The following is a 21,717-nucleotide window of genomic DNA, read 5'->3' as shown; positions in this document are numbered from 1 at the left end:
GTCCCTGCCTCACCAGTACTGCCCCTATACTCTGTAAAATTACTGCAGACTGAGGACGCTATGGTCTGCACGCCCGATATACAAAAAAAAAAATTGTGCAACACTGCTCCCAGCAGCCTCAACAGTACTGCACACGGTCAAATGTGGCCCTAAGAAGGACCGCTGGGGTTCTTGAAGCCTAATATAACACCTAACGCTCTCCCTATAGCAGCTACAGCAAGACAGCACTTTCCCTGATCTCTGTCAGCATGCATGTGTGGCGAGCCGCGGGAGGGGCCGATTTTAATACTCGGGTGTCACCTGATCTCCCCAGCCACTCACTGCAGGGGGGTGGTATAGGGCTGGAACGTCACAGGAGGAGGTTGTAATGCCTTCTCTGCCTTTCTATTGGCCAGAAAAGCGCGCAAATTTCTCAACGAAGAAAGTGAAAGTAACTCGAACATTGCGTGGTGCTCGTCTCGAGTAACGAGCATCTCGAACACCCTAATATTCTAACGAGTATCAAGCTCAGACGAGTATGCTCGCTCATCTCTAGTATTTATCTACCCGTGGGTGGTCAATGCATCCCTATGGATTTTAATTCTTCTTTTCCCCGTGGACATTCTATCTAGTTCTTCCATGTTTTCAGGTCATTCTGCCTGTTACGTGTCAATTCATGTATGAAGAAATCTGCTTTACTTTTGCCTATAGTTAAAAGTATTGACTTACTGTAACACGGAAAAGATCTTGAAATGAGTAGTTCATGCACAAAAACCTACTCATATGTCTGGTTTAATTCACTTCTGCAAGAAACCAAGGGTAAAATGATTAACTGTTGATGTAAAAGCCTGATATCAAATTATATGACACTTGTATATTTATATTCCTATGGAAAGGGTGTCGCTCATCCCACTCCAGCCGGTAGTCTTAATAGGCCCCACCAAGAGCTTGACAATAAGTCACCCCCTGACAGATGATCCATCTTGCCAACTATCCAAATAAAGAGCGTTTTGTTGGCCAGGGTGGACCCCTGTCCACCAGGGGGCATCTGTGACCGCCAGCCGCTTGCATGCTCGTATGTTGCGGCTAGTGTCCCTAAGCTTTGCAAACGTGAACGATTTATTAACAGCTTTAAGTTTTCGGCCAGTTGGCCATAGTATTCTCTTAGCCTGTGCAATGATTATATGTCAGCAACAATAACAACAAGGCCATTTACGGCTACAGTCTTTGGAACAAAAATAAAACCAAAACAGCCCTCTGGATGAGCGAATGTAACCAAAGTTTCAAGTCCTTTGATGCAATCACTCTTGTTACCAAATATTGCTATCTAGATATTTACAGCCCAAGATGTCCACTAGTGCCATTTAGTAACTGACAAAATCAAGCTGGGTACTGGCCGCTGCACGATGATATCCAGAGGACCCCCTGGCTGTGACCATTCCAAGCGAAAATGCAGTTGGGGAACAGCCTATTCTTCTACGATGCTCATGGGGTGCTTTGGTGTTGGCCACCCATTGGGTCCAGACCACGTTCTGCCGCAGAGCTGCTGCGCTTACTTCCTTTTCTTACTGAAGCCCACTCAATGCCTAGATTCTAACTAGAGATTACAGGAGATTAGAAGAGCAGACACACCAAGAGACCCCATGCTATATGCCTATATCCTCCAAGCTCTATGACCTATATTAAAAGGCACAATGACCCAAATGTCACACCATGCTGAGATAACAAACAACATCATGGCTACACCCCCTTACACCTACATCTATGTAACACCGTGAACCGTCCAACCGAAGATGATGGTGTTAAATAAATATAATAACAATGTTTGGCTGACAAACTGGTGATTTAAAGCCTTTAAAACCCATTGTAAAATATATCACATCTTCAAGCAAATAAATGACATAAAGCAGTTGACTTGTTCCATTACTCATTTACGAAGTCTAGGCATCTTAACCTGAGTCATTGACCTGAACCGTGCTGAACTGCCCAGAAACCATTTTCGCCAGTTGTGTACCCAGAGGGAATCACTCATCCCTCATCAACCTGCTGTCTGGACTACAGATGTTCTGCTGTAAGGTCTCCGATCAACAGCTGTGTCCTTGAGAGTAGGGTCCACAGGAGACATTCTCCCAGGCAAAGCTGGCATTCATCTTGGGCACCTCTGAGCAAATGCAAAGATCAAGTGCCTAAAGGCAGCCAAAGTAGCAGTAGTCTAGTGCCGCATCGTCTAACAGGAGGAAGCCTCGGCTAATGCCTAGACCCTCAAGTGCTGGGACAACCAACCGAGGCTGGTTTCTCCAGAACATAAGGTGACTGCCATACACGTTAGGAAAATCTGTTCCTCTTCTGCGCCATATGGCTTTTTTTGCTTAACCCCTTCAGTAAAATCTCTTCCCACCGCATTTTCAGAGAATCATTGTGCTTTCAAGTCGAAGAACTATAATGAACCTTAGAAGATACTGGTCACTGTTTTTCTTATTTACCTTGTATTTTTTAATTATTTACAAAATTACAGAATTTTAGTAAGCATTATATTTCTATTTTTCTCCTTGCATTGTGATTCCCTCGGTAGTTGATGGACCAATCTTTCTGGAATTTGAGTGAAGATTCTCTTTTGTGTCTCCACCAGTTGTCTTTACCTCTTCTTTTGTCTTTGTGAGATTTACAGCATGTAATGTGACAGGAATAGCAGGTAAGCCTTGGTGCAATACAGTACTAGTGAATCTACACCATTGGTACAGATTCTGATGTGGATCTGCAGAAGACTTCACCCCTTTGCTTTTAAAAGGTCAAATCTGCTGCGGATCGTTGTCAAAAACCGAATCAAAGACATCATGCTAAATTATGCTGCGGATTTGTATTAAATTTCTCTACGCGTGAATGTATCCTTACAAGAAAGCAACTAATGCGACAGCTTTCCGTCCCATTCACTTATCATTGATACATGAGAGCTTTCACCCCGTCGACAGTGACACCAATTAGCAATCAAGTGCAGGGCCAAGTGGTTTCTGTATCAGCTAATTTCCTGCAGTACTCTGCTGAGCCGGTGCCCCCAATTGTATCTTCAGGTCCCCTTGAGGGGGAGGGAAAATGTGGTAAAAATGTATTCATATTTAATATGAAATAGTAAATAAACAATATAGTTTTCCCTACAAAATGCTTTTTAATGGAAAAAAATAAAACAAACATTACGCATCAACACCATTTCAATAACCAGTACTACAAAAATATCATGTCCATTATTCGATATGATGAATGGCATGAAAACTAAATTGTAGAATTGCTATTTATCATTCATTCACCTGCCAAAAAAGCAATAGAAAGCAATTAAATGCACCCGAAATGGTGACAAAATGTATAACAATGGTACCATGCAACAATGTAAATAAACACTTGGAAAAATTTTTTTTGGAAAAGTAGTACAACATGTAAAAAAACCCTATAAATTTGATATTGCTGTAACAGTAGTAATCCACCGAATAAAGGTAACCTATCAGTTATACTTCATATTGACTACTAGAGATGAGTGAGTATACTCGCTAAGGCACATTACTCGAGCGAGTAGTGCCTTATCCGAGTATCTCCCCGATCGTCTCTAAAGATTCGGGGGCCGGGGGAGGGCGGTGAGCGGCGAGGGAGAGCGGGGAGGAACGGAGGGGAGATCTCTCTCTCTCTCCGTTTCTCCCCCCCACAACTCACCTGTCACCCGCGCAGGCAGCCAAATCTTTAGAGACGAGCGGGGAGATACTCGGCTAAGGCACTACTCGCTTGAGTAATGTGCCTTAGGCCTTAGTCACACGGGCGTTTTTTCACGCGATTTGCGCATCGCATGACGGATGCGCATGCGCAAATCGCGTGACCGGCGCCGAAAAATCGGCCGAAAAATCGCCCGAAAATCTGCTCCTAGCCGCGTTTCATTAGAAACGGGCCGGAGCTGTCCAGCGCATTGCATTCAATGGAGCCGGCAATACAGCCGGCTCCATTGAATGCTAGTGCTGCGGGCGAGTGTGGGATGAATTGTCGGGAAGGGGTTAAATATATAACCCCTTCCCTGCAATGCATCCTGAAAAGTGAAAAAATAAAAAAAATGTATGTACTTACCTGCTCCTGGCAACCGGAGATCCCCGCGGCCGTCCTGCAGTGGGTGTGAAGGGGGTGTGACTCAGGCTTGCCCCTGATTGGCTCAGCGCTGAGCCAATCAGAGGCAAGTCTCAGTCACACCCATTCATGAATTCAAGCGCTGCGGGCGAGTGTGGGATGAATTGTCGGGAAGGGGTTAAATATATAACCCCTTCCCTGCAATGCATCCTGAAAAGTGAAAAAATAAAAAAAATGTATGTACTTACCTGCTCCTGGCAACCGGAGATCCCCGCGGCCGTCCTGCAGTGGGTGTGAAGGGGGTGTGACTCAGGCTTGCCCCTGATTGGCTCAGCGCTGAGCCAATCAGAGGCAAGTCTCAGTCACACCCATTCATGAATTCAGCATGCGCAAATCGCGGCAATAAACGCCCGTGTGACTGAGCCCTTAGCGAGTATACTCGCTCTTCTCTATTGACTACCATAAAAAAAGGCAAAATATCTGGGGGGGGGGGGGGAGGTTCCATCTCCCCCGAAAACAAAGGTAATAAGAGTTAAACAAACATTATATGTATCCCAAAGTAGTGCCAATAAAAAGTACAGGAAATCAAGCAAAAAACAAAGCCCAACCCTATAACCAACCAACAACAACAACCCAACAAACCATTCAAAGAATAACAACCAACCAACAACCAGGTAACAGTTAGAAGGAAAGTCCAGAAATCATAGAACTCCTGTTAGGGAATTCAATGTTCCGTCAATATGCTGTGGGGCTCCAAATCAGAGGTGGTTATGGCGGCCACCATGAGAAAGCAATAGACACAGGCATCACGGTCGTGTCTTAGAGCAATCTGAGTTTATTGTGTACATTGACTTATTCTTATACAAAAAGAAGTAGGCGTATCCAAGTGTCGTCCGAATCAAAGGCTAGTGTTACAGAGGTTGAATCTGTTATACTGAGGTCAAAGTACTAAGGTGGTGAATAATTGCGTTTTCTCAATAAACAGTGCTTTATTTATTTGTATGTAGACTCCCTGTCTGGTATCCTTGATTCCAATCTACATATTAATCACATGCCCTACCTAGACAGCCGTTAAGAACAAAGCATTCCACACAACCTTTTGATCAGTGTAACGAGATAAACAAGATCTTGGAGACATGATGGACATTTAAGATTACACCTCTACTTAATGTAATTAAGTACTAACCTAAATGTACAAGCATTTAGCAGACCTTTTCATAGGACACAGAATAGAGTGTACAATTTAGGCCTACAGCCTCCGGAAACGTATAAAGATACATACATATATACATTAATATGTTTATAACCCTCACACTCCCCACCGGACCTGTTTACAGAACGATCTCATTTGCTAGTCAGTAGAACTGTAGCAACCTGAGTAAACTCAAGTGAACTGAAACAATTAAACCTTGTTTCTGGTCAAACTTTGCTAAAAGTTCGGTTTGGCAAGAACCTGAACCCCAAACAGTATTTTCATCACCAAACCCACTAAAAACAGAAGAAGGAGAAAAAGAAGAAGATAAAAGAATAAGGAGGAGAAGTAAAAAAAGAAGAAAAAGTAATTTCTCAGGGCCGTCACTCCATTACCGTAGGCCTTAATAGCCATTAGGGCATATCAGAGCTAGTGATCACACCCCGGTAATGCTTTTCTCGTGCCACCTGATAGATATTAAGATGTATGGATCCTGGCTACCTTGGATTTCGACAGTGTCTACAGATTGGTGAGTTTGTTTCTATTTATGTTTGCCAATTTATATCCAGGTTGACTTTGTTGCATTGACATGTTTTACTTGGAGTATTTACTTATTTATTTGGCATTTTGTGCACATATGGCTTTAAGACATATCTAATAAATGTTAAGTTTTAATGACTATCTGTCCCTCCATTTGTTGCTAGTGATTTGCTTACTAACAGTGAAATGGTTAATCAAACTAAATATGACTTTTTGCAATAATGGCCATATAATAAAAGTGTTTTTTTATATTCTGTCATGTAATACTTGTGGACTTCCTGTATGTATTGATGGGGATTCTAAATTATTATTCACGGTAAGTGACCATGGCCTATCGAAGGTTGGGAAACCAAGTTTTACATTGTGAGACAGTCAAAAACAAGAGAAGCAAAAGGCAATGTATGAAAAGTACAGTAAATCACCCCGGCTCTGACCAGCATAGCTCCATGCAAATTTGGCAGATCAACACTACAAAATGTTGTAGACTACAAAAGTTTGCTTGTAATGGTCGTCTTGGGAAAAATACAATGACTCATAACAGTCTGTAATTCGATAATTGTCTCCTCTGTACAACTAGCAATCAAAACCATTCCCATGAAGATTTGAGGAAAACATAACATGCTCCATTGGAAGGTCACAGGGTGTCGATTGTCTTACAAGATTAAAGTTACAGTTCTGGTACAGGTAACCCGAAAATAAAAGGGCAAGTCCAAGTTCAAGGGAAATGTGTTACTTACACCCTCACCCAAAGCATGGAAGTTTCAGGCCTGGAACCAGGGGTCTTTAGAAGCAGTCTGTTATTGTTGTAGTGTCTTTGTATTAGAGTCGAGACAATCAGAAGCATAACTATAAGCTTCTGGGCCCGTATACCACATGCCATGTATAATACTGGTGCCTTCTTATATGGCAAAGAAGCCTTTGAGCCGCTTAGAGCAGCAAAGTACTTTTGGGTATGCGGGATACAATTGGTACCTGTGCACTCCCTATGGTGACGCCCCTACTTACAACATGTCTTTAGGCATCATGACTCATACTTGCATACAAAGATTAGTCGATTTGAAAGTGTCCTATGAACAAAGTTACAGTAAAATTCTGTACAGAAGCAAATGATCTCTATTGATAACATTTATTTTTGGTCTTTTTGTCCATAAATACTTCATCAACTGAACCTAAATACATGCAACAGATTTTTCCTGTAACTTTATCAGAATACAGTCTGACACACAATCCTATCCTATATTTGTTGTAAGATTTTACCAAGAAGCTTTGGCTAATGTAATGGCTGACGACTGCAAAGTCGAGAGGTGATTACTCCCTGCTAATCCTCCTTGACCTGTCTGCTGCATTTGACACTGTCGACCATAACCTCCTTCTCACTATGCTCTGCTCTATTGGTCTAAAGGACACTGGTCTCTCCTGGTTCTCCTCCTACCTCTGACCGCTCTTTCAGTGTCTCCTTTGCTGGTTCTATCTCCGCTCCACTTCCTCTCACTGTTGGGGTACCCCAGGGCTCAGTCCTTGGTCCCCTTCTCTTCTCTATCTATACTGCCCCAATAGGACCAACCATCCACAAATTCGGCCTCCAATACCATCTCTATGCTGATGACATCCAACTATACACCTCCTCTCGTGAGATCTCTGGACCATTCCTCCAAAATATCACCGACTGTCTGTCCGCTGTCTATAACACTATGTCCTCCCTTTCTCTCAAACTTAACCTCTCTAAAACTGACCTCCTTGTCTTTCTGCCTTCCAACCAACCAAGCTCCCCTCAACATCTCCATTCCAGTGTCTGGCACCATCATAACCCCTAGACAGCACGCCCGCTGCCTTGGGGTCACACTGGACTCTGACCTCTCTTTTACTGCCCCACATTCAATCTTTGGCACAAACATGCCACCTGCACCTCAGAAATATGGCTTAAATATGTCCGTTCCTCACCACGGACACGCTAAAGACACTCGTGGTCACCGTCATTCACTCCCGCCTTGACTACTGCAAATTGCTACTCATCGGCCGCCCCCGCACCAGACTCGCTCCACTCCAATCCATACTAAATGCGGCGGCTAGGCTCATTTTTGTATCCAGCCGTTACTCAGATGATTCTGCATTATGCCAGTCGCTGCATTGGCTGCCCATCCACTGCAGAACTAAATATAAACTCCTCAACCTCACCCACAAAGCTCTGCATGGCGCTGCGCCAGCATACATCGCCTCCCTCCTGTCAGTACACCACCCAGCCCGCTCACTCCGATCGGCTAACACACTCAGACTAAACACCCCTGTAATACGAACCTCACATGCTCGCCTACAGGACTTCACCAGAGCAGCACCCATCCTCTGGAACGCTCTACCCCAAGGCATCTGGACAATTCCCGATGCACGAAATTTCAGACGTGCCTTAAAAACGCACCTCTTCAGGGAAGCATAGCACATCCCCTGACCTAGTCCCCCACCCCTCCCTATGGCTCCCCACACCTTCCACCCTGCCTATCACATACGACCTCTACCCCTGCACCCCCTTACTGCTCCACCCCGTTTGCCTTCTAATTACTGATTTCCATATGAAATCCCCTACTGCCTGTGGTCCCCATGCCTTGCTTCTCCCCACCCCCCTTGCACCGCCTGTACCACCCCCACCCCATTTGTGTCAAACTGATTGTACCTCACATTGTAATTGTTGTATTGTTTTGCATTATCCCATGCCTATAAGCGCTGCGGAATAAGTTGGCGCTATACAAATAAAGATTATTATTATTATATGTAATGATAAGGTCAAAATGATCAGTCGAGCAAAGCTCAATGACTTGTATGCTCTGGATACACACATGCCCCATTCAACCCTATGTAGATGATATTGCTAGCAGTGCAGAACCTGCCTGAAGAAGAGCAGATTACTTGACTTTTACCTCTCAGAGGGGTAAATACTTCATAGTAAGGTTGCATTTAGTTGCCCTAACACAGCTCCACATCGGTGCTATATATTTAGTGCATGCCAAGAATGGGACCTGACCCTATCAGTATAACACGAAGACACCTCTGCCAAACGTGTAGCTTGGAAAAGGTTCCCATTCTCAGCACTAAGGGTGGGATTATTAGGAACAGCATTTCATACGCTGCTCTTAATCTGAAACCCAATGGAGAGCAGCAGAGCAATGCTCCAATTGCATTAACCCTTGTGTAGCACCAGTTTTAAAGTGCAGGACTGCAATAAACAAAGTTGGGGTCAAATAGACCCTATGGTATCACAAGAAGGGTAAGATGAGAACGACTTAACACAAGGGAGATTCAGTGTGAATCCACAATGCAGTTGCATTTGTGTTTCTGTTGGCAGCCCTGTTTTCACGTACATCGCTAGGCGCAGTTTCCATCTTATCACTGCTGCGCAGGTTTGAAGTTGCTAGGTCAGTTCCATTGTTGCAGCCATGATATTAACCATGGCCACTCTACTATCCATTTGCACCAAAGAGCTGCATTTACTGATCCGTTTTTTTTTTCATCTGAGGTTTTATTAGAGGCTGAAATCTAACACAGAAGTAGTATTTTGCTGCAACGGAGTGTCTATGAATGGATTAAAAAATTCAAAAATAGTTGCACGAGTGTTATGAATGAAGAAGGAGCCGGATGCTCATCCACAGCTACAACTCTCGACAACATTGAGCATATACGTGACATGGTTCTATTAGACAGAAGACTGACTATTGATGAAGTTGCAAATCGTCTGCAAATTGGTCATGGCTCTGTCAATGAAATCATCCTGAAAAGGGTTTTGTCATTACAAAAAAAATTCTATACTCACCTATTCCTCCACAGGCAGACTCCTTACCACATCTTCTACTCACTGATCTTAACCAGTCCCCCATGTCAGCTCACCACAAGCCGTCTGGATTCTCTTCTTCTTCATTCTTCTCCTTCATCCTGCATTCTTTGCATTCTCCTTCAAGCTGGTCAGTGAAGGTCACGTCACTGTAACGTAACGTTCACTGGCTATGAGGGAATGCTGATCTATTGCAGAGACAGCACGCATGAGTAGTCTCTGCAATAGCTTGGCACTCCCTGCCAGACTGTGATTTAGTGATGTAGCATACATTGTCAGATAGGAAGAAGAATGTGTTGCGGCTTGACGGTCGTGACAGCGTCGTGGCATGGTGGCCTTGACACAGGCTCAAACCTGTCACCTTGTTATTCAGGAAAGCAGTTAATGCACATTCTGCAGAGACTGCTCATTGTTGTCTTTCTATGCTGCATGAGTACATGCTGACAATTTGTCATTCCTGGGAGAAGATTGGGGGTGTGGTTCTCTAATTGCTTTTCCAATCTACAGGTGTAGAGTAGCTTTATATTCTTACCCATCCCTTTACTCCCCACTGCTTATTCCATTCCATAGAGGAGAGGTTGGAGACTAGTGTTCCTCTATGCTGGGTGAATTGCTCCTTATCCAGATAAGTGCTGCAGTATTCTGTCAGTTGTATTTTTGTTTTCTGTATTGTTTTGCTTTGCTGAGTCGGTTCATCTCTCCAAGGGTTCGTATAGGGATACCCAGGAAGAAGACAGTGGGGCTGTTTTTATTAGGACAAATACTCTGTTTTCAGGCAAGGGCCCTTCACCTCCCTGTAGGCTAGGGGCAGACTTCTATCTTCCTGGAGTGGTACTTTTTGACCAGCATAGCGTGATGTACTACTATTACCATCAGTGTGTACGTTATCCTGCGTCCATGCAGAGCGTGGTGCTCCTGTGCCACACGGACGAGACATACAGGCTTTCATCTTCCTGGAGTGGTGCTCACTGTCCAACAGTGCATGGTGTACTACAACTGCATTTTTTTGTGTGAACGTCACCCTAAGCCCGTGCTAGCGTGGTGCCCTTGTGCCGCACGGAGAAGATAAGGTAAGTAGACTGACGGGGAGGAATAAGTGAGTATAGAATTTTTGTTTTTTAATGACTGAACCTCTTTAATAAACTTTGCTTTCATAAAGTTTTTGCAAGATGGGTCCCCAAACAACTCATAATGCTGCACAAACAAAGGCTTGGACATATCCCAACATTATTTGCATGGCTGCGATAACGAAGTTGATGCATTCTTGGACAAATTCACTACTGGTGAGGAAGCATGGGTCCATCATTATAAGCCACAGAGTATGTATGGAAACATTCACAACTGCCTACTAGGAAAAAGTTCAGCCAGAAAATTGATGCTTACAGTTTTTTGGGACTCACAAGGCCCAGAAATGGAACATTATCAGGAGAGGAGCTCACCAATAAAACATTTTTTCTGAGGATATAAAGAAACTTGTGCAGTGATGGAAAAAGTACTTTAAAAAGTTAGAGGCCTTTGTGGAAAAATTATATTATGCGTTTTCCATTTTTATTGAAATAAAATTTATAGCTGTCGTGCGGATCATTATTGACCGACTCTTGTACATTTTCTGCATCTTGGACCGTCCATGTGCCAAAAACTAAAATGTAAGTCAGCTATGAGCCGGCGTAGACTTCCACTCTAATTTATGCCAATTTATGGCATAAATTATAGTCAGCCTGTTGGGCCACGGGTACCTCACCCCTCTGCTAAGTCCATTCTAATTTTTTCAGAAAAGTGGTGAGAGGGCAGTAAAGGGCTAAAAGTTTGCATAGTTTCCATAAAAATATGTTATGCCAATAGTGACGCACAGCCCTTCATAAATTCCCCTCTAAATATTTGGGATCTGCTTCTGCGTCTTATTGCCAAACCAGAGCACTGAGATGGTCTTTTGATGAGTTTGCATACACAGATAGTTCTTCAGTCCTAGTACGGCTGTCAATGATGAGACAATAGTACCCTTAGGTAAGACATGGAAAAATCTTGATATGAAATTTCTAGGCGACGTTGTTTCCGATACAACGACCAGCAGGCACTGTTACATCTGCAAGACATTTTTGGACCTGAAATACCACTGCTGCAATGTAATCTTAAAGAAAGGGAAGCAAGAAAGTGATTAAATGTGGATCAGGCAGCAGCTACTTCCAGTCGCAGAGCAGCACAATTACTATTGATCTTGCAAGAGAATTATCTCCACTGGCAGACCTAGGAGATGTGACGCTCAGCCAAATTAACATAATGTTAGCACAGATACAGGCATTTAGCTTCACACAGGCACATATGAAATAAACTGTGTTCGTGCAGATTAATACTCCCATATTCATAGCTGCAAAATGAAAAGAGCAATTTCCTTCTTACTACAGATCAATGGTTCCCCCATTCAATTATGCTTGTGTAATAATTGCATTACACTCAATACTTCTTAATGGCTTCTTTGTGCATATGTGTCTGCAGCTTTTATAGGGAAGAGACGGGAAGGCTTGAAGCGGCGCACAACAGTTTAATCACTGAAGTGGCTCTCCATCCTCTGGCCATTTCTTGCATTCAGTAATTATCACTTAGAAATCCACACAGTGGTTAAAATTAATGAATCGGCTGTCAAAGACCTGGCAATTTCTGGCGGTAAAGAAGAGGTAAAACGACAGCCAATTTACAGATTGCTTAGGAGGCTTTAGGATACTGCCAGTGTATACTTTATGGGCAAAGTTTTATCTAAAAATAATAATAATAATGGGTATACTGAATGCCAATGTACTTAATTGGTTTCTTGTATCTTCCTTTATGGAAGACTCACATGTAGATCTCTTTATTTAGGAGTAAAAAACTACAAGATGATGCAAGGGCATTATAGAAGAAGAAGACCATATGGCTTCCCATGGGGCTCGTCAAGGTAAAGGACCCAACTCTGGTCATTTTCATCCCCCTTTGCTGTTGGATGATAGAACTCCATTCTCCATGGGAAGCTAGGGGATGGGGAATTGGCCAATGGTCATGAAAAGGCGTGGAGAGGCAAAGAAACATAAGGTCCTATTGTACTGGGTGTCAAAGCCTGACAGAATCATAGGTGGCCCATTTGGCGCTCTGCTATAGGGTTCCCTTCTTCTATGTATGCTGTGGATACAATGTATGCTATTCTATTGTTTTTAAGGCTCAATTTACCCCAGGGGGTACATGCCATGTTTTGAAAGGGTGCTTGAATGTCCAAGTTATGTTTTAAACAGGCCACTTCAGAGTATGATCATCAGTATGGGTATGTGGCTTAGGGACATTTCAGAACACTGATTATAGAATATTGTATAAAACTGACCTAGCAATTTTATAGTACAACTACAAGTGTTGACCTATTTCAATATTTGCTCTTAAATATAATCCTAGTGGAGATAGAACAAATTATGTTGAACAGTTGTCCGTATTATGTTGAACAGTTGTCATGTAATATGCATAGGAGGAGTACTATTACTGTAATTCTTTTATTGTTTATGTGGCTTTAAGAGGGGGTGGGAATGAAGGAACAGAGCTGTGCAGGAAGAATAGACAGGAAGTAGGTGAGAGAGGTGCTTGATGCAGGATGGAGGTTGAAGCAGGAGTCTCTCCTGGTGTACTGCAGTGTCATAGATACAACCCTAAGGACGAATCCCTCCATGAGAAAGAGATACAGCCATTGAGAAGCTTACAGGGTATAAAGAGACAGCAGATAAGCTGTCAACAGTGGAAGAAGAGGATCTCACCTGGTTTGTGCTACAGGGCTGTGGCAACTGTCATGGGCAGTTTTCATCTGGAGAACAGAGAAAGAACTGCTGAATAGTGAAGTCAATGCCAAGTGATTCCTCCATTCCTGACACTGAACCAAAGTCAGCAGACCTGGAAAATTACACCACCCAACCCACACACTTCGATCTGCTAACAAACTCAGACTAAACACCCCTGTAATACGAACCTCACATGCTCACCTACAGGACTTCACCAGAGCAGCACTGATCCTCTAAAACGCTTTACCCCAAGGCATCTGGACAATCCCTCATGCACAAAATTTCAGATGTGCCTTAAAAACGCACCTCTTCAAGGAGGCATACCAAATATCCTGACCTACTCCCCCTGCCCCTTCCCTTGGCTCCCCACACCTTGCACCCTACCTATCGCATACGACCTCTACCCCTGCACCTCCTTACCGCTCCCACCCCATTTGCTTCCTAATAACTGATTTCCACGTGTAATTTCCGTTCTACCTGTGTTCCCCAATGCCTTATCCCTACCTCCCTTGTACCTCCTGTATCACTCCCACCCCATTTGTTTCAAACTGATTATATATCACATCTAATTTTCGTATTGTCTGCGCTCTCTCATGCTTGAGAGCGCTGCAGAATACGTTAGCGCTATATATATATATAAAGATTATTATTATAGCTATCCCGTACTAATGGACCTAAAGGCTGTTTACTGAGACAATTATCATTTATTGCTGATCCCGATCAACTAGGCTAGGACTTTGATTAACAACTCTTCATGCGGACTCTTGAACGTTATTGACAGACTCAGATATGGTAGATGACCTGGTCACAAGTTACCATTTTCTTGTTTTAGTTACTAAAGCGTTGTTTGTTCAACAATGGCGTCTCCTGCACCCTGGGTCCATCAAGTTGACATTGACCTAGCAGACTGGAAAAGCCCCAAACCTGCAGCCTGTGGTCGCTTACATATGTATGAAACATGTTTGATGGCCTGAAAGTTATCATCAATATAGACATGGAGGGGAGGCTACTGGTATCTTCTTGGTACATTCAAGGCTCTTGGGTTTCTTAAAGCGGGCTAGTGTGTCTGTTCTCTTACTGCTATCCTCAAAATGGTAACAGAAGAGGCGGTCGCAGGGCTGGCAAGCCATTGTATCAGGCAGTAAGAAATTACTTGAATCAGCACGTTCTTTCACTAACCAAATGTTTTAACTGCATTTCTGGACTTCCAAAAGGCATCAAGTTATAGGCAGGTGTCGTGGGTCCAAGATGGTGTGATGGTCTTCAAGTTTATCCCACATGAACACGCTCAGAATGACAACTGGGGTGTCTTGGGTATTGATAGGCTCTATAGAGGGGACTCTCACTAATGGTTCTTCTATGGCATACGCATAGAGAAGAGGAGAGGTTCTTCTTTGCTCAATATGTTAGATAAACCAATCACATGCAGTAACATTGCCCAAAATACTACAAATGCTCAAATGCTATACATAATAAAAAGGAATGCATCACCTGGATGTTTTGTTAATTAAAATCAGATACTGACACACATTCTTTTTTCTCATCCCATTTTTTTTCTAATAGTAGATTTTTTGTATTCTGTTTTTTTTGCAGTGACTGCCATCTTGCCTCAGCCACTCTTAACAGCATTTAGAGATACACTTTACAGCAGCCTTTAGGAACCTCTAGTTTGGTGATGACTTATTGACTCCTATGGGAGAGGGTGGTGGGCATGCTCTGTGACCGGTGCAGAGGTCACTGTGCAGGGAGGAGGAGTGTTACATTTGTGTAGGGCACAGCTACGATGCCCTACATGGCCATCACCAAATGTCAGACTTAGAAGTAATAATGGACCAACATATAAAAACATTACATTATCGAAACAAGGGAAACACAAAATACAGGAGAGGGAACGCTTACTCTAACCAACTACGGCATGGTGGACGCTGCCTAAAGCAGGGTAGTTGTCCTAATTAATAAAACTGCCCCACATTTCGAACCTAGTGAACCTAACCTGCCCCTAGATGTAGGATAGGGAAGAATATATAGCAGATGGAAATGCTAACAGAGCTAGACATAGTAGAATAATCCCAACAGTAAAGTATCACCACTTTTTTGTAGAAGACTGCTGCCACACCAGACTCCTCAGCAGGAAAATAACCAGCAGCCATGTAGAGGCGGGCCAAGAATAAATATACTTCCATTATGACCAATTCGCCGACTAGCGGAAACACCTTCCTGTCGGCCAATCAGTTCATACACTACAAGAGATACTGAAGCAGGGAAGAGAAGAAAGAGATCATCAAACACTGAGGGATTCCCGACTGATGACTCCTAAGGGAACTTATGCAGTGCCAGGAAATAGGCACTCATTGGCACACAGCACCAAGGGCACAGTCACATGGTGATGTTGCGATGTCACCACAGCTCCACTTTCTGATTGTGGGCGGCACACAGTAACAGTGAGGAGGCAAACTATAACCATCTTCTATTATAATTGATGGATCCTGTATTATCTACATATAGGTGTTATCTTTCATTGTAATCCGGCCTGTCATGATAATGATATGACTACTTGAGAACTGATCTCTACGGAACAGGAAGTATCAGCCTATTAGAGGACTCTGTGGTCAGTGTGAAAACTGTACGTTTTCAGGAATTTTTTAAAATAAAGTAAGAAACATGGAAAATAAAAAAATGCAAAAGAAATTTTAAAAATATATTGAACATAAAACTTTATTTATACAATAGCCCATTTTCTGATGACACATTTTCTCTAATAACAGAAAAGTGGCTGCAGGTGTTGACAGACAATCCCACCATTGTGTATATGATCTCATTTCATTATAGTTGACAGAAATGGTAACTAATTACTTGGAAAAACAGTTATTCTACCGAAAACTTTCTAGAACAGTAGGCGTCCTCAGGGACATTACTGCCCCTATAGTCAAGTCTACAATATTCATGTGTCGACGCTCTATAGTGTACCAAGTCATTCATCTTCCGCCACTAATCGTTGCGGTCTCTTTCTTATTTATGCAGATCATAGTCCTTATTCCCTGCCTTGACTTTTGTCGTAGTGAGCCTTCTAGTCTTACACACTGCCTGTACTCTTAGAGTGACCTATGCTGAATGCATCAGGGAAACTGTGATTTAATCTGATTGATGTCGGCTGAGAAGTTCTCTGACTCGATAGGTCTCCAGAGCAGTATTAGGGCCACTCAAGCACAGATGACATGGTAGTGACAGCCCCTCTTGCAGTTGTGAAGTTAAGGTCATGCCACATTGACTTCTGCAAACAATTCTCAGCCCAGCGGCTGGCATCCATCACCCACTAACATCAATGACTAAAGTGGTTTAAGTCAAATGGCACATAATTCTCCTTCTCTGCAGCATTAACCACAGTACAGTAATGTAGAAGAGGAAGGGATATTAATCCCACATGCAATGTCTTCAGTGGTGGGAGTTCAAGAACGTAATGGCCCTAAACATAGACGGAGAGGTCACCTTCCTAGCATAGGGTTAAGAGAGGATGTACACAGGGCAGAAACTTTCCATGTAGAGTCAGTAATGGGCCTTCTTAAATTGGAAGACGTGCATACATTGGCACAGGTAAGGAGAAAGACCGAAAATGTCATGTATTATTTTTGGTTGCTTTCATGGCTTGTTACCAGCTGTCATTTTTACTTCTAAAAATGATGAATTAGGGCTGTTTCGCTCTGTTTTTGCGCACACCTTAGCGGAATGTTTTTGCCCTATATAGGAGGTTTTTTTAAGTGTGTATCGGCGTATTTTCTGGTACTTTTTGCACATACAGGGCATATTCCTTTGCGTGTGACAGACGAACAAGCCCCGATTTAAATGGCTAATGAATTCCAGGTGTCTTCTCTTTTTCACTGAATTGCACACCTGTGCGCACATGAGGACTCTTCCCATAGACTACTATGGGGACCTTTGGTAGGCAAATGCGCACAAAAATAGAATAAGTCCTCTTTTTTGCATGCACACAAAAAAAAGGAAATGTGAATGAACCCATTAAAATCAAATACGGCAGTATGAAGGAGCTCTAAGGTATATTATCTCACAATCATGACTGTATATTACGTGTGCAATCTATATTTTGCATCTATGGATTGCAGACTGTATGCAGGGCTTAAATAATTACCATATATAGTATATATTGTGTTTCCTCGATAATAAGCCCTACCCAGATAATAAGCCCTGCCCTGATTTAGGAGGGGGGCCTTGAAATATAAGCCCTCTCCCAAAAATAAGCTCTAGCTACACCACATGTGAAAAAAACAATACTCACCTTGCAGCCGGCGTTCGGGTCCCTCACGCTGGGCCGTGTCCTCCTGCACATCAACAGAGCAGTTCTTCCTGGTAGTGGGACTTTAATATCCCACCTTCAGCAAGCTAATGCTCTGATTGGTTAATTGAGCACCGCGTCAGCCAATGAGAGCCGGCGGTCGATTAACCAATCACAGCCATTCAATGATGTCATTCAATGAATGGCTGTGATTGGTTAATCGAGCTCTGGCTCTCATTGGCTGACGTGGCGCTCGGTACACACTCACAGTTTTGGGAATACACTTAGCGCTACACAGTGGATTCACGCAGGTTTGCGGTTTCTTTTAGTGTTCAGCCTAGAGGCATGGGTTGGTTAGACCCAGGACACACACAACATCCTCTCTGCCTCCTCCATAATCACTGTACACAGACTGAAGATGTCTGTGTGCAGACAGGCTCCTGACTTGACAGAACAAGCTGAAGACTGCTGGAAAGACCGAAGACAAGCTGACCGTCTGACTGACTGACTGCCCCCACTCATGCACCTTGCAAACACATATATAAGACAAGGTCACATGACATACAAAAGATACATTTCCAGACATAACTTAGACAGTAACCCATTCAGTGCTGCAACTATGTAATACACATCATATTCATACAACACAAAGACACTGACAACACAGTAAGCACAAGACAAACACATTCATACTGATGGAGGGGCCCCACTAACTCTGGGCCACTACATGTGCCACAGAGGTGTGTGGTCTATCACAGGAGAAGGAGCTGAACAGGTTCTGTACAGAAGAGAGAGGCTGCCCAGGGACTGAAAACACAGCGAGTGGGAGCTGAGCCAACTCTGGACTGAGACTTGACTGTGCCAGACAAGGGACTGAGAGAGGAGCGGAGAGGAACACACCCGACCCCAGACAGTGCTGTTGAATCACTGGGTCAGTAGTGTTGCGAGCTTTGAGCGCTGAACTGTAAGGCCGGCCTCAATAAAACCGCTGGGTGTGCACACTGATACGGACAGTTGGGTCTGCTATAAAGTTTTGTCACTACATTTGCCTCTCTTCTCATTGCTCAAAAGTTGGAAGGTGTGCAATGGTACTCCTTCAACCATGAGTTTTACTGAATCCATGGCTATTATGACCAAGGGGTAATTGCCCCTATCTGTTCCCATTCCCCCATAGTGGTAAGATGGAACACCTATCCATGGCTTAGAGTGACCCAAACAATTTCTCCAGTATAAATGGACTTGGTCAAGCTACCCCACGCCCTATGCCTAAACCAAGCAGGGCATCTGTCACCCCCAAACACCATGCTTCATATACATTCTACCTCTACTGGTGGACCACATTATTCTCCCCGACACAAATGTCTGAAATCAATGGAGCCCTTCTCAAATGGAGTCCTCGTTGGTATCTATTGGAGCAATGGAGCCTACGGTCCTGTTCATGTTTCTGTCTGGATGCCAAAATAAAATGTGAACAAGCCCTTATCCTAGTGCATTAGGGAGACCAATTACTGAACCTACTGCTAAGTGTGTTTATGGTCCACTGGGGCCCCAGTCCAAGTTTTGCTATAGGGCCCATTGTGACTCGTATACCTGCTTGTATATGTTTCTGTGTAGTGTAGCATCAGGCAGATGGTGGCTCATTCATGCAAGTCCGAAACTGGCAGTCCTACCAAACATATATCATTACATCAACATATATTACTAGTGACATGGATAACACACAGGTAGCGATAAAAAATGAAAGTATTAAGAGCGGCTTCACACGGAAGCAAAAGAAGAAAATGAGAACAAACCCTTTGAAATCAGTGGATTCTATTCTCTGCATATTGCACGCGCAATTTTTGTGCACGCAAATACGCCCGCATGAAGAGTTAATTTCTGTATGAAACTATTGCAGTACAGTAAACGATATGTGACACCTTAAAGTACATACTACGGTTGCTGCAGAACCTCTTTAACATAAATTTCTCCCTTCGCTGTACCGGGAATCTTTACCAGCAGATGGTGTGCGTTATATTGTCTGCTACGTACTCCGTTGCTGCTGCAGAAACTCTTTGAAATGGGAGCTTTATATTAATGGAAGCTAATTTCAGTTGCTATAATGCTGAAATCTGTTGACAGTGAATGGGTTAACAGCCTAGATCATTCCCCAGGTTTTCACCGATTCCTAGAAATTCCAGGAATGGGATTTAAGCAGCAGCTAACAGCAAGCCTGTACAATGGGATCCTTGTCAGCACTAATGTGTTTCCCAAATGGAGTGGAGAGACTGAGATGGGAACAGGATGTGTGGAGAGCGGGTCGTATCCACTGCAATGTGCGCTGGCCGTCGGTATGAATGCTGACAGTACAGCACAGCCAGCCTGGACGGCGGAGGGAAGGAGGGCAGGTAGTGCGACCACCGGAGAGGGAAGGGGCTTTTATTATTTGGCGCATAGGCACACTATACGTATTCAGGTACAACGGGCCATGTGAAGTAAAAGTCTGGTGTCTTTAGCATTGCTGCAACTTTTTGGTGAAAGTCATCTGTAGCAATTTCTTTGACCCTCTTAGGCTTCCTTCACCTACAGTTTTTTGGCTCATTTTTTGACCCCCAAAAGATGCTTGTTCAAAAAAAAATGGCACCAATTTTTTTTTTTTTACTTGTATTTGCATTTTTGGGTGGCATTTTTATCTTAAATCACAAACATTTTTCTTTACATATGTTCTTTATGATTTTTTTACCCTGTGGACAGGTGTGAAACTAGGCTCTCTGCTATCTCAGACGAACTAGCGGAAGGTCCCCCACATCCAAGGGCCATGAGGCAAATTGGGCCACTCATCTAAGGTAGTGCCGCTTTGCGGGAAGTGGGGCTCGGTGTGGCAGCCAGAGCTTACATAAAGCAGGTGCGGTGCCAGTGTGAACTGATTGTAAGCAACCAGCCAGAAGGAGCTGCAGTTACAGAGCGCTAAGCACAGCATGTGGGTTGCAATGGCAAGACTTGGGTCTTTTGTAGGCTCTTAGGCTTTCCATGTATTCCTGCCCAATAGGCTGCTGGTAAAAGTGCAATAAACTGCAGTACAGAAGTATTGCAATATGTAGTAGAAGTGGTCAAGTTCCAAATGGGGGCAAAAAAAAGTAAACATAAGTTTAACATAGTTTTTAGGGAGCCTTCAGACGACCGTATATCGGCCAGGTATTCACGCCCGGCCGTTATACGGCGTCCCTCTCTGCAGGGGGAGGAGGCTGGAAGAGCCGAGAGCAGTTCACTGAGCTCCCGCCCCCTCTCAGCCTCTCTCCACCCCCTCTCCACCCCTCTGCACAATTTGCAATGAGAGGAGGCAGGATGGGGCGGAGCTCCAACTTATCTCCATCCCATCCCACCTCTCCCATTGCAAATAGTGCAGTAAAAGCATAAAGAAATCAAAGGAAAAAAAAATCACAAACATAATTGGTATTGTCACATTTGTAAAAGTCTGAGCTATTAAAATATTGCATTATCTAAACAATACTGAAAATGTTGTAAAAAAATGCACAATGCCAGAATTGCATTTTTTTCTGAGCGTCCTTTTGAATGGGAATGAAAAGTGATCAAAAAGTCGTGTCTACCCCAAAAAGTAGCAATATAAACTACACCTCGCTCTGCAAAAAACGAGTTCTCACACAGGCCATACTTGGAAAAATAAACAAAGTTCTAGGTCTCAGGGCAGCAGCGACGGCCCCAGAGAAAGCAATGGGGGAAGAAGATTCCTTCATCCCCGCGGGGAGTTCTCTCATCATTGAACACCCTGCTGCTGTCACAGTGTTCAGTGATGAGGGGACTCCCCGCGGGGATGAAGGAATCCCCTGCTGCTGCTGTCACAGCTGTGGCAGAGGATCGGGATGTTCTTCCTATGTTTTCAATAGGGCGGTGTGGTTGCTGCCGACCCCATTGAGAACAAGTTGCTGCCGCTGGCCCCACTGGAGACAATGGGTAATATTGCAAAAAGATTTTTTTTTAATTTTCATTTATTTTTTTCCCCCTCACAGCACTGCAG

This window comes from Eleutherodactylus coqui, chromosome 13 (assembly GCF_035609145.1).
Source record: "Eleutherodactylus coqui strain aEleCoq1 chromosome 13, aEleCoq1.hap1, whole genome shotgun sequence".
NCBI lineage: Eukaryota > Metazoa > Chordata > Amphibia > Anura > Eleutherodactylidae > Eleutherodactylus > Eleutherodactylus coqui.
This window is presented reverse-complemented; position numbering follows the sequence as displayed.